The sequence below is a fragment of the Nomascus leucogenys genome, chromosome 22a, assembly GCF_006542625.1.
Source record: "Nomascus leucogenys isolate Asia chromosome 22a, Asia_NLE_v1, whole genome shotgun sequence".
Taxonomy (NCBI): domain Eukaryota; kingdom Metazoa; phylum Chordata; class Mammalia; order Primates; family Hylobatidae; genus Nomascus; species Nomascus leucogenys.
In genome coordinates, this window is record NC_044402.1 from 50,152,723 (window position 1) to 50,165,263 (window position 12,541).

General features: G+C 43.1%; 1 non-coding gene across 1 annotated transcript; it reads right to left on the reverse strand.

The window, feature by feature from the left end:
- Window positions 1-11,728: 11,728 nt before the first annotated feature.
- On the reverse strand, window positions 11,729-11,800 carry TRNAA-CGC. Its single transcript has one exon. It is a non-coding gene; the product is annotated as a tRNA-Ala (tRNA).
- Window positions 11,801-12,541: the final 741 nt, after the last annotated feature.

The following is a 12,541-nucleotide window of genomic DNA, read 5'->3' on the forward strand; positions in this document are numbered from 1 at the left end:
AATGAAGGCATAGGTATGTAGTGTTGGATGTTTAAAGCCAAGAGCCATGCTTGACTTGCCAAACTGATTTGTTAATATGGCAAACAATTTTTTTTTTTTGAGACAGAGTTTCACTCTCTCACCCCAGCTGGAGTGCAATGGCATGGTCTTGGCTTACTGCAACCTCCGCCTCCCAGGTTCAAGTGATTCTCCTGCCTCAGCCTCCCGAGTAGCTGGGTGCCATCATACCCAGCTAATTTTTGTAGAGACAGGGTTTCACGATGTTTTCCAGGCTGGTCTCGAACTCCTGACCTCGTGATGTACCCGCCTCAGCCTCCCAAAGTGCTGGAATTACAGGTGTAAGCCACCGCGCCCAGCCGGTAAACAATTTTTAATAAGTTCCAAACAAAGTACTATGAAACATTTCCACAATTTACAAAGTAGTTACATTCCTGGATTATATGCTGTATGTGAAAAGTGTGGCCGGGCGCGGTGGCTCACGTCTGTAAGCCCAGCACTTTGGGAAGCCGAGGTGGGTGGATTACCTGACGTCAGGAGTTCGAGACCAGCCTGGCCAATATGGTGAAACCCCGTCTCTACTAAAAATACAAAAAATTGGCCGGGCATGGTGGCGCACACCTGTAGTCCTGGCTACTCGGGAGGCTGAGGCAGAAGAATCGCTTGAACCCAGGAGGTGGAGGTTGCAGTGAGCCGAGATCTTGCCACTGTACTCCAGCATGGGCAACAGAGTGAAACTCGGTCTAAAAAAAAAAAAATTGTTCAGAAATAAAGAACTTTGTGTTTATACATAAAACAAAGGTTCGGAAACTATAAACAGGTTAGTTGTTTGTTTTTTTTTCTTACCTGCATGAATTTTCCAGAAACCATATAAAAGTCTTGCAGAATGTACAGCAATTTTTGTTATGAGGAATTGCTGTGTTTATTTGTAAGATACTCTTACCCCTTTCCATTAGATGCCTGTAGCAGCCACTAGTCTCTGTGAAAACCAACCCCTCTAAAAATGTCCCAGTGAAACTGTCCTGAGAAACGCTTATTCAATCATTGTCATCTATTTCTTGTTTATAGCAATTGATTTAGAAATGAGTATGAGACACGGTTGTGGCTGACGCAATGTAAGTACAGCCTTCCTGAGAGGTTTCTGGGACAAGTATTTCTCTTGTTAGAAGACAAATGTGCTAAGGAAGAATGTTCTTTGCTTTTGCCTTTACTTTCTTGCTTCAGAAACACTACTTTGAAGTCAAAACACAGTGTTTGGAGCTACTGTGATCATGAAAGAGACACTCTTGACACTTAAGGATGACAGAATGAAAATGTCGCTGGAAAAAGAAGGTCCTGATCCAGATCCCAAGAAAGGGTTCTTGGATCTCACCCAGGAATGACTTCAAGATGAGTCATGGAGCTACTCCATTACCGAGTAGGGTGTCAGAAAGCAGGAGGAGGAACATAACATCCTTTGTTAGTTTCTTTACTTATAAGAAACTCTGAGGGGCCGGGAGTGGTGGCTCACGCCTGTAATCCTAACGCTTTGGGAGGCCGAGGTGGGCAGATCACCTGAGGTCAGGAGTTCGAGACCAGCCTGACCAATATGGCAAAACCCCGTCTCTACTAAAAATACAAAAATTAGCCGGGTGTGGTGGCGTGCGCCTGTATCCCAGCTACTCAGGAGGCTGAGACAGGAGAATTGCTTCAACCTGGGAGGCGGAGATTGCAGTGAGCAGAGATCATGCCACTGCACTCCAGCCTGGGCGACAGAGTGAGACTCCTTCTCAAAAAAAAAAGAAGGCAGACAAAAAACTACAAGGAGCTATAATTAAACTTGTAATATGTAGATGTGCTTACTAAAGGTAGGGGCTATTGTTTCTATCAATAACTCATTAAGCCTGATCATTAACGTTATCTTTCATTAAAGTGGGCTGTACTTTTAGGACATTTCGACATTCTGCAGGCTTGGTGGGAGATGTTCTGTATGACCCATAAATATTCTGCAATTACAATTGGTGGTCAGATTAGAATGTGACTATTTTCCGACCATGAGTATTAACCTTATAGGTAACTTGTAAGTGCCTCACTATTTCATTCTGGTCATGTTTTATTAAACCAGAGGCCTAGTAAGCAGGGGTTCCTCTAACAGAAAGATTCGGGAAGTCTGGGTCCTTGATGATGTTGTTAAGGTGCTTCATCAACCCTTCCTTCTGACCTCTTGTTATGTGGGACCAATAAACCATTCTCATTTAAATGACTGATGGTCAGGTTTTCCGTTAATGGAAGCAAAACATATGCTAACTGAAGCAGAATTTGAGGTAGGAAATGATACAATGTAATGTATATATTTACATTTATTATTATTATTAATTTTGAGACAGAGTCTCTCTGTCACCCAGGCTGGAGTTCAGATCTCAGCTCACTGCAACCTCTGCCTCCCAGGTTCAAGCAATTCTCCTGCCTCAGCCTCCCGAGTAGGCCTGCGCCACCATGCCTGGCTAATTTTTTTTTTTTTTTGAAACTGAGTTTCATTCCTGTTGCCCAGGCTGGAGTGCAATGGCGGAATCTCGGCTCACTGCAGCCTCTGCCTCCCAGGTTCAAGCAATTCTCCTGCATCAGCCTCAGGAGTAGCTGGGATTACAGGCGCCCACGACCACGCCCGGGAAATTTTTTGTATCTTTAGTAGAGACGGGATTTCACCATGTTGGCCAGGCTCAAACTCCTGATCTCAGGTGATCCACCCGCCTCGGCCTCCCAAAGTGCTGGGATTACAGGCATGAGCCCCATGTAGAGACGGGGTTTCACGATGTTTTCCAGGCTGGTCTTGAACTCCTGACCTCATGATGTACCCACCTCAGCCTCCCAAAGTGCTAGAATTACAGGTGTGAGCCACCACACCCAGCCGGTAAACAATTTTTAATAAGTTCCAAACAAAGTACTATGAAACATTTCCACAATTTACAAAGTAGTTACATTCCTGGATTATATGCTGTATGTGAAAAGTGTAGCCGGGTGCAGTCTAATTTTTGTATTTTTAATAGAGACTGGGTCTCACTATATTGGCCAGCTGGTCTCAAACTCCCAGGTCTCAAGTGATCTGCTCCCTCAGCCTCCCAAAGTGCTGGGATTCCAAGCATGAGCCACCGTGCCTGGCGGTAAGATATATTTTTCAAAGATAATTCTGGAACCATGTGGAGCATGAATTTTAGGAAGAATGGAAATGCTAGGGGATTGGGTAGGAGGCTACTGTGGTAATCTTGGCAAGAGAGTGTGACGTCTTCCAGAATGTAAGCTCACTGAGTGGAGCGAATTTGCCTATCTTTGTTCACGATTGTATCTACAGTTTCTAGAGTACTGGCAACTAGGTAGTGCTTAGTCAACATTTATTGAGTGAATGTTTTTGGCTTAGGTACTGTAAAGTGGAAGAGAGGTGTGAGTGGATTCCAGATACACTTTTGACACAAAATAGATATGGTGTTCTGTTGGACAGCAGAGAAAAGATAACATCCAGCTGTGAAACAGCCTCAGTCTAAAGAACACCTGCCAACAAAATGCACTCCCTCTGGCTAACGGAGACAGCTCGAAATTTAACAGGGTCCAGAGGCCATGGCCCAGGTAAGGGAACAGTCATGTACTCTGGGTTCTCAGAAAACATGACCCATGACAAACACTCTGCTTTGCAACCCTAGACTAGAGTAGTTCTTGTAACCAGGGCCAAGATAAACTCTAGCAAGAAATCCCCAGTTGACCACCTAGAAACATCCAATCAACAAGACTTGTAGTTTTGGGCTTAAAAGTTACCCAATCGGGGCTCAGCTGCCTTGTCCAATCAGGGCTCAGCTGTATCAACCAATTGGAACTAAGAGAGTTTGAATCCCTCATTTGCTTAAGTGAACCTGATTGAGAATAAACACTGGGAAGATTGAATTTTCCTAGCGTATACATTGTTTCTCAGAAAATAAAAGCTGTCCCTTTGGCCTCCACAGATCTCATGCCTGCTTGACATCTCCACATGGATGTCTAATCAGCATCTCTAACTCAACATGTTCAAAACTAAAACCTTGTTTTTCCTTTACCTCCAAATTTCTTCCCTTCACTCTTTCTTATCTTGATAAATAAGCACTCCTCTCAACTTAGTTGCTAAACTCTTAACCTGTGTTAACTGAAGACTATGAGATCTGCAGAGGCCTAAGAGGAGAGCTTCTCATGCACTCATATGGACTAGGCACATCATTCATTTTTTGGTTTTTTGTTGTTGTTTTTGATTTTTGAGACGGAGTCTTGCTCTGTCACCCAGACTGGAGTGGAGCGATCTCGGCTCACTGCAACCTCCGCCTCCCGGATTCAAGCGATTCTCCTGCCTCGGCCTCCCAAAGTGCTGGGATTACAGGTGTGAGCTACCGCGCCAGGCCTGCATCATTAGTTTTAACCAGGATTGAGGTCCTTACCGGAAAAGGCCAGCACAAGGACAGAAGGGAAATCGACTTATGAATATGTACAATAAGTTAGAAAAATTTCTGGAGATGCAAACTACATTAAATGAGTGGGAAAGTAGTGTATGGTTTTGAGAGATAGTAGAGGGTAGCATTGAGCGTCTTTGGTGGTGAATTAGATATGTGTGGGAGGAAGGCAGCAAGGTGCCTGTGGAATAATACAGTGGCGACATGCTGTAGGCTATATGGACTTAACACTTAATGAGGGTGGTAGAGACTAAAGATATATATTTAAGAAATAGAAGCATACAGAGGCTATGTAGAGCAAGTGTAATGTATAAGAATGGTTAGGAAGAATGTGTAGAGCATGAAGAAAGTATGCCTACATTTGAACTCTAAAAAACACTCACATTTAACAACAACAGAAATTTTACAAATAACTTACGTGAAATCAATGCAATATATTGTATTGGAAAGACAAGGCTGTTTCAAAGCAAGAATCATTTGTGTCAAATGATAAAATAAGTTTAGTAAAGTGAAGGCTAATAAGTTCATTAGATTTAGAGACATGGGAATCATTCGTGACTCTGGTAAGAGTCATTTCACTGCAATTCTAAGTATCAAGTTTACATTCAGAAGATTGAGAAATGAGAGTAAGATGAGGAATGGAGACACAGAGTAAAAATATCCATTTCAAGAAATGTGGCTGGAATTGGAAGGAAAGAGAAATTGTGCTGGCTGCAGAAGAACGTGGAGCTAGGGGAGGTTTTTAATATGAAGAGACTCGAATCATTTTAAATAGTAATAAAAAGAAACCAGCAGAGGACAGGGTGAAGATAGAGAGAGCAGGAATAATCAACAGCACAAATTCCCTGTGAATGCAGGACAAGATGGCCTGAGGACCTTTGAAGAACTAGCTGTGGACACTTTAAGCTCTCCCTACTAAAAGTATAGGATAGAGACCTGCAGCATCAGCATCAGTTGAGAGCTAGTTATAAATGTAATATCTCGGCCCAGTGCGGTGGCTCACACCTGTAATCCCAGCACTTTGGGAGGCCGAGATGGGTGGATCATGAGGTCAGGAGTTCAAGACCAGCCTGGCCAAATGCTGAAACCCTGTCTACTAAAAATACAAAAATTAGTCGGGCATGGTGGCACACGCCTGTAATCCCAGCTACTCAAAAGGCTGCGGCAGGAGAATCGCTTGAATCTGGGGAGCAGGGGTTGCAGTGAGCCGAGATCGTGCCGCTGCACTCCAGCCTGGGTGACAGAGCAAGACTCTGTCTCAAAATAAACAAATAAATAAAAATAATAAATGTAGAATCTCAGGAGTTACCCCAGACATATGGAATTTTTGTCTTAAAAAATTCCCAGGTGATGCTATATAAACATTAAAGCTTGTGTAGCACTGATACAAGGGATATTTATTCCATTTTAGCAGACAGAAATGAAAAAAAAGGATCCATACAAATATAGGTGCACTTATAAGTTAACGAAGGAAGTTAAGATGGTTTTCATTTGATGGCATTTTTAAGTTTGAAGTAGGAGGCAAAGTCATCAGCTGAAGGTACAGAAAGTAGGATTAGATATCTTGAGGAAGTCAAGCCTTTTTGAAGTAGCTACTATGAATCTTATTAGGGAAATGCAAGTGAGTGGGATAGCATTGAAGGGAACAAGTAAGTCACCTCTCTTCTCTGTTCTTAAGCTTCCTGGCCTCTAAAGTGAAGGGTTGGACTGAACTTCCCAAAAGTATCTGGACCCAAAGTAACAAAGGCCATAATTATTTCACTAATCTTGCTCTTGTCTCCCTGAAGATGATACCAACTTGAATCCCTATGCAGGAGGAGATGGTGAGTACAGAACTGCCCCTTGGACTCACCCCTAGAAGAGTGTGCAGCAGTCACCTGGCCTCTTTGCTTTTATTTCAAGTAAGTGGGGTATGAGTAACAGCAGCATGAGCATTCCAGGCCTTGTGGTGGGTGGGAAGACAGGGGAGGTTGTGGGCACAGGCGTCCTGGACTGGAAGGCCTACTCCTTATTTAGAGTGGCACTAATCTTCACCGTGGTGTGATATTCTCTAGGAGCACCCAACAGTCTGTGTGGAGTGAATAAGATCCATATGGAATAATCTACAATTGGAACTCTGAGGGAGGCTGTTCACTATGAAACAAAGGAGTGTGAGGACACTGCTGAAATGTGGTTGAAGGGAAAGAACAAGGAATCTAAGCTGGAAACGGAAGGAAGAAAAGGTAGGAACAGAAAGATCCATGGAGAGAAAAAAATGTTAAGGAAATGGAAGTTTCATTTCAGTAGATAAACAGAAGTTGAGGAAGTGACTGGATGAGGTTGCCAGAAAAGAGAGCAGATTAGGGATGCTATGGTAGGCAGACTAATGCCCTGCCACCCTCCACAAAGATGTCCATATCCTAATTCCTAAACTTGTGAACATGATACCTTACATGACAAAGGGGACGTTGCAGGTTGATTAATTTAAGGGCCTTGAGATGGAGTATTTATTCTGGATTATTTGGATAGGCACAATGTAATCACAATGGTCCTTATGAGTGAAAGAGGGAGGCATGAGAGTCAGAGTCAGAGATTTGAAGATACTACACTGCTGTCTTTGAAGATGGAGGAAGGAGCCATGATCCATGCAATCCAGGCAAACTCTAAAGCTAGAAAAGACAAGGGAACTGATTCTTCCCTAGAGACTCCACAAGAAACATAGCCCTGTTGACACCCTTATATTAGCCCAGTGAAACCCATTTCAGACTTCTGCACTCCAGAAATGTAAGATAGTAAATTTGTGTTGTTTTAAGTCATTATATTTGTGGCAGTTACCGGGAAACAATGCAGATAGTAATAATATTAATAATAATAGCAGCTAACATTTATTGAGCATGTATATTGTTCTCAGATATTGTCACAAATCCTCCTATAAGTTTTAAATTAATTTATTCTTTTTTTTGTTTTTGTTTGTTTGTTTGTTCTGAGACGAAGTCTCACTCTTGTCCCCCAGGCTGGAGTGCAATGGCGTGATCTCAGCTCACTGCAACCTCCGCCTCCTGGGTTCAAGCGATTCTCCTGCCTGGGCCTCCCTGAGTAGCTGGGATTATGGTGCCTGCCACGACTGGCTAATTTTGTATTTTTAGTAGAGACAGGGTTTCACCATGTTGGCCAGGCTGGTCTAGAACTTCTGACATCAGGTGATCCACCAGCCTCAGCCTCCCAAAGTGCTGGGATTACAGGTGTTAGCCACTGCGCCCGGCCCTTTTTTTTTTTTTTTTTTTTTTGAGGTGGAGTTTCGCTCTTGTTGCCCAGGCTAGAGTGCAATGGTGCGATCTCAGCTCACTGCAACCTCTGCCTCCCAGGTTCAAGTGATTCTCCTGCCTCAGCCTCCCAAGTAGCTGGGATTACAGGCATGCACCACCATGTCTGGCTAATTTTGTATTTTTAGTAGAGACGGGATTTCTCCATGTTGGTCAGGCTGGTCTCGAACTCCCGACCTCAGGTGATCCGCCAGCCTCAGCCTCCCAAAGTGCTGGGATTACAGGCATGAGCGACCACACCCAGCCAATTGATTCTTATATATTTAATTTTCATTGAGTTCTTACCATAGTCAGTTATTAATAATTAGAAACTATTAAATGTATTATTTTATTTAAAATTCAGAAAGTCCTGTGAGTTGGCATCATTTTCTCCCCATTTTACAAATGAAAAAACCAAAGTTTAAATTAATTAAGTGGTCTGCCTTATGTCTCACAGTAGTAGAAAAGCTGAGATTTAAACATGAGTATTCTAATTCCAGAGTCTGCGTTCTTATAAACTACTCTATACTGGATTATATTATTTTGGAGTCATTATTTTGGCATAATACTGATGGATTTATTCTTTTGGCATAATATTGATACATGACAATGTCCAGAGCATGGCCATGTGTGCAAGTGACTAAATAGAGTGGAAATAAAGATTACTGGGAAAAAGAGAGATCAAAGGAATGAGAAGCTGGGGTGCTGGATAATCTGTCCACGTGGCCCCTGAAGTCACCAAGGGTGAGTGGAAGAAACCAGGCACAAGGTCTTCATTAAATTAGGAAGAGTTTTCTTGCTGAGAAATGTGAGATTGTGTTTTTTTGTTTTTTTGGGGTTTTTTGTATGGAGTTCGCTTTTGTTGCCCAGGCTGGAGTGCAATGGTGTGATCTCGGCTCACCCCAACCTCCGCCTCCCAGATTCAAGTGATTCTCCTGCCTCAGCCTCTGGAATAGCTGGGATTACAGGCGTGCACCACCATGCCCAGCTAATTTTGTATTTTTAGTAAAGATAGGATTTCTCCATATTGGTCAGGCTGGTCTTGAATTCCCAACCTCAGGTGATCCGCCCACCTCGTCCTCCCAAAGTGCTGGGATTACAAGTGTGAGCCACCGCACCTGGCCAAGATTGTGTTTCATAAAGCAAAGCCTCCACGGAACAGGGTTTTTCTTAGGGGATAGTGGTTGTTCTAATTTTTTTTAGAAATGAGGTCTACTTATATTGCCCAGGCTAGTCTTGAACTCCTGGCTCCAAGCAATCCTCCTGCCTCGGCCTCCCAGAGTGTTGGGATTATAGGCATGAACCACTGCACGTGGCCAGAATAGGATTTTTTTGTTTTTGTTTTTGCTTTTGTTTTGAGACAGAGTGTCACTCTGTTGCCTAGGCTGGAGTGCAGTGGTGTAATCACAGCTCATTGCAGCCTTGACCTCCTCAGGCTCAGGCCACCTTCCCATTTGGGCCTTCCAAGTAGCTAGAATTATAGGCGCATGCCACCACATCTGGCTAATTTTTGTATGTTTTTTGTAGAGACAGAGTTTCACCATGTTGTTGCTCAGGCAAGTCTGAAACTCCTGGGCTCAAGCGATCTGCCCGCCTTGGCCTTTTAAAGTGCTAGGCATGAGCCACTGTGCCCAACCCAGAATAGGGTTTTTAAAATGCAGATAGAAGCCTGGGCACAGTGGCTCACGCCTGTAATCCCAGCACTTTGGGAGGCCAAGGAGGACGGATCACAAGGTCAGGAGTTTGAGACCAGCCTTGCCAATATGGTGAAACCCCATTCTGTACTAAAAATACAAAAAATTAGCTGGGCATGTTGGCAGGCACCTGTAGTCCCAGCTACTTGGGAGGCTGAGGCAGGAGAATTGCTTGAACCTGGGAGGCGGAGGTTGCAGTGAGCCAGAGGTTGCACTCTAGCCTGGCAACAAAGCAAGACTCAGTCTCAAAAAATAATAAAATAAAATGAAATGCAATGATTTGGAAATTGGAATGTGGCCTCAGAAGGTACTAACCTATTTCCTGATCCTGAGATTGGAGAATGTGTAGTTTCTAATTTAAATAGCAATGCATTAGGAGATCTAGGTTTAAGTTAATGCAGGAACATTTGGATAAGTAGTTAAGGATTGTGGTTGTTAACATGGAAATGTGAGATACAAAGAGTGGAGTTGAAATATGCAGAGAGACAAATTGCAAGTCTACATCATTGAAACAGAAGAACAGAGGGATATGGAGATGAAGGTATAGGTGGAGAATTAGAGGGACATGTATCGAGAGTGGTAATTGGGATAGCAGGAATATGAGACAGTAAGTTTAGTGAATCAAATGTTTTCCAAGTAAATTAAACATTCCCCACAGTCCAAAAGATCCCATTGGAAGTAGAAAACTGAGTGGGAAATGAGGTTAATTGAGAAATTAAGAGATTGAGATAGCTTCATCCTTGAGGTAGATCTTGCTGGATATCAATCTCTTGGGAAAAGTCAGCAGTTACTACAGTTCAGGCACCTGGGAAAGTTCCAGCGTCTGGCTACTCTTACTCTGTTTCCTAAGGAAAGGTCATAGGACAGGTCTTCATATTCTGAAATTTACTTCTCAGTGAAAGTCCCCACCAAAATTCTTCTGGACTCTTCCAGTAATATCTGAACTAGTCTTATTTTCATCTTATTTCACCACCATTCCCAATCCATTTTCCACATTATTTATGGAATTAACTTTGTAAAATTCAAGTCTGATTGTAATCCTCCACCTCCCAGGTTCAAGCGATTCTCCTGCCTCAGCCTCCCAACTAGCTGGGACTACAGGTGTCTGCCACCATGCCCGGCTAATTTTTTTGTAATGTTTTCTTATTATTGTGATCCTTGCATTTGTAATGTTTCATTATGTCCTCTTATAATGTTTCATTGTAATATTTCACTATTATTGTGATCCTCTCTTGTTTATCATGTTTAATTATTTCCTCTTAACAATGGCAGAGAAATACTCATTGGCATTTTTGGTGTATCTTTAAATGTGAACTGAAGCAATAGAACAAATTCACTATCAATATTCCAAAGCACTCAAATGAATCAAGGCATGAACATAAGTGCAATGCAGAAATAACATAAACCTAAAAATTCATTTACTTACAGTTGCCCAGAATGCAACCTCAGATGGGTTTTCAGTGCTGTCAGGAAATCTGTTATGATTTTCTTTTTTGCCCAGACTGGAGTGCAGTGGCGCCATCTTGGCTCACTTCAACCTCTGCCTACCGGACTCAAGTGATTCTTCTTCCTCAGCCTTCCCAGTAGCTGGGATTACAGGTGTGAGCCACCGCGTTCCACCTGTTGTGAGTTTCTAACCAACTCTGCCTTCCATTTCTACAGACTATTTCTAACCTTTACTACTTTCCGAAATGTCTCAAATGTTCTATGACCAGCTCTCCCACACAAAAACCTTGAAAAGCTGCAGTGAGAAAATGGTTACCAGGTTAGTAACTATAGGACAAGATCTGCATTATCTTAAGGTGCTAGAGTGGACATTAAGTTGAAAACAACTCCCACCTGAATACTAAAACTAAAAAAAGCATGCTACTTTCCTCTTCTCCATCCTATTCCACTTTCCCCACCCCCCAAAACAAAACTATGATACGGAGACATTTTATTTTTACTGATTGTTTTTCACTGGAGACTGGGAATGGATTAGGGCCTCATTTAGTGGATCTTAAAACATCCTTGGATATTCAGCTCTATTCCCTCTTCCTGGATGCATTCATAGGAATAGTACATTTCTGAATTGTCCCTCTGACTTTGTATTACTGCATAATAAAACACCTTGGAAGTTTCCAAGAAACAGGAATATGGCGTGTGGCTAGTCAACCAAATAGAAGAGAAACAAACATAAAGACAGGAAATTGATCGATTTAAAGGAAATGATAATGGCAAAAATAAGAAAGGACTTAAATAGTTTTTTCTTTTTTTTTTTTCTTATATTCTGTGCCAGAGGCTGAATTAAACAAAAACTACGTAGTTGCCTTGGAGATGCCGGGGATCGAACCCGGGGCCTCATACATGCGAAGCATGCGCTCTACCACTGAGCTACATCCCCTCGCACAAGTTAGCAGTAAGAGAGAATTCCTGTCCTGTTAAAAACGCGAAGCATTTTATATTATCTGGTGCTCGACCAGGGGGTGACCAACTCTGAGGATGAATTCCACCTAAAGCCTAACCCAGATTACACCTGAGTAACCTCCTTCCGGGACACACTAGCGACATCCAGCTTGTGTCGTTACTGACAGCAGAGCACACTTTTATAGCTTTAGCACAATTAGTCCTCTTGGCGCAATTGAATCCAAGGCGGAAAGAATTAAGGCATTGTTCAAGATCTTTTGAAAAATGAATTTTCTGCTAGCCGAAGGCTCATGGAAAATGCAACCCAAATTCCCTGCATCTGAGTACGTTGAATGATGAAATGTACCTTGGGAGCTGTCGCACCCCACGCGCTCGACCCGGCTCGAAGAAGGAACTGTCCAAATACATGAAAACGTGAAAATCCTGCCTGACCTTTGTCCCCACATGCAATGGCTCGGGCCACACATACCATCTAGCTCACCTGACACCGAAGCTTTATGTGGGAACTCTGGCTTCACCAAGAATTCTAGTTTAAGAAGGTGCGTTTGCTTGTTTCCCTCTTTTCTTGATCCACCCGTCAGCTCTTTCCCTGCACCTCGTTCTGAGTCTCCGCAAGGCTGCTGCGGGGAAGAATGAAGCTGCACGCAGCAGCCTTTCCCGGGACCCGGGATAGGCCCTGGACAGGCGCTCCCGCGGCGGCAGCCGCAACGCCCTCAAC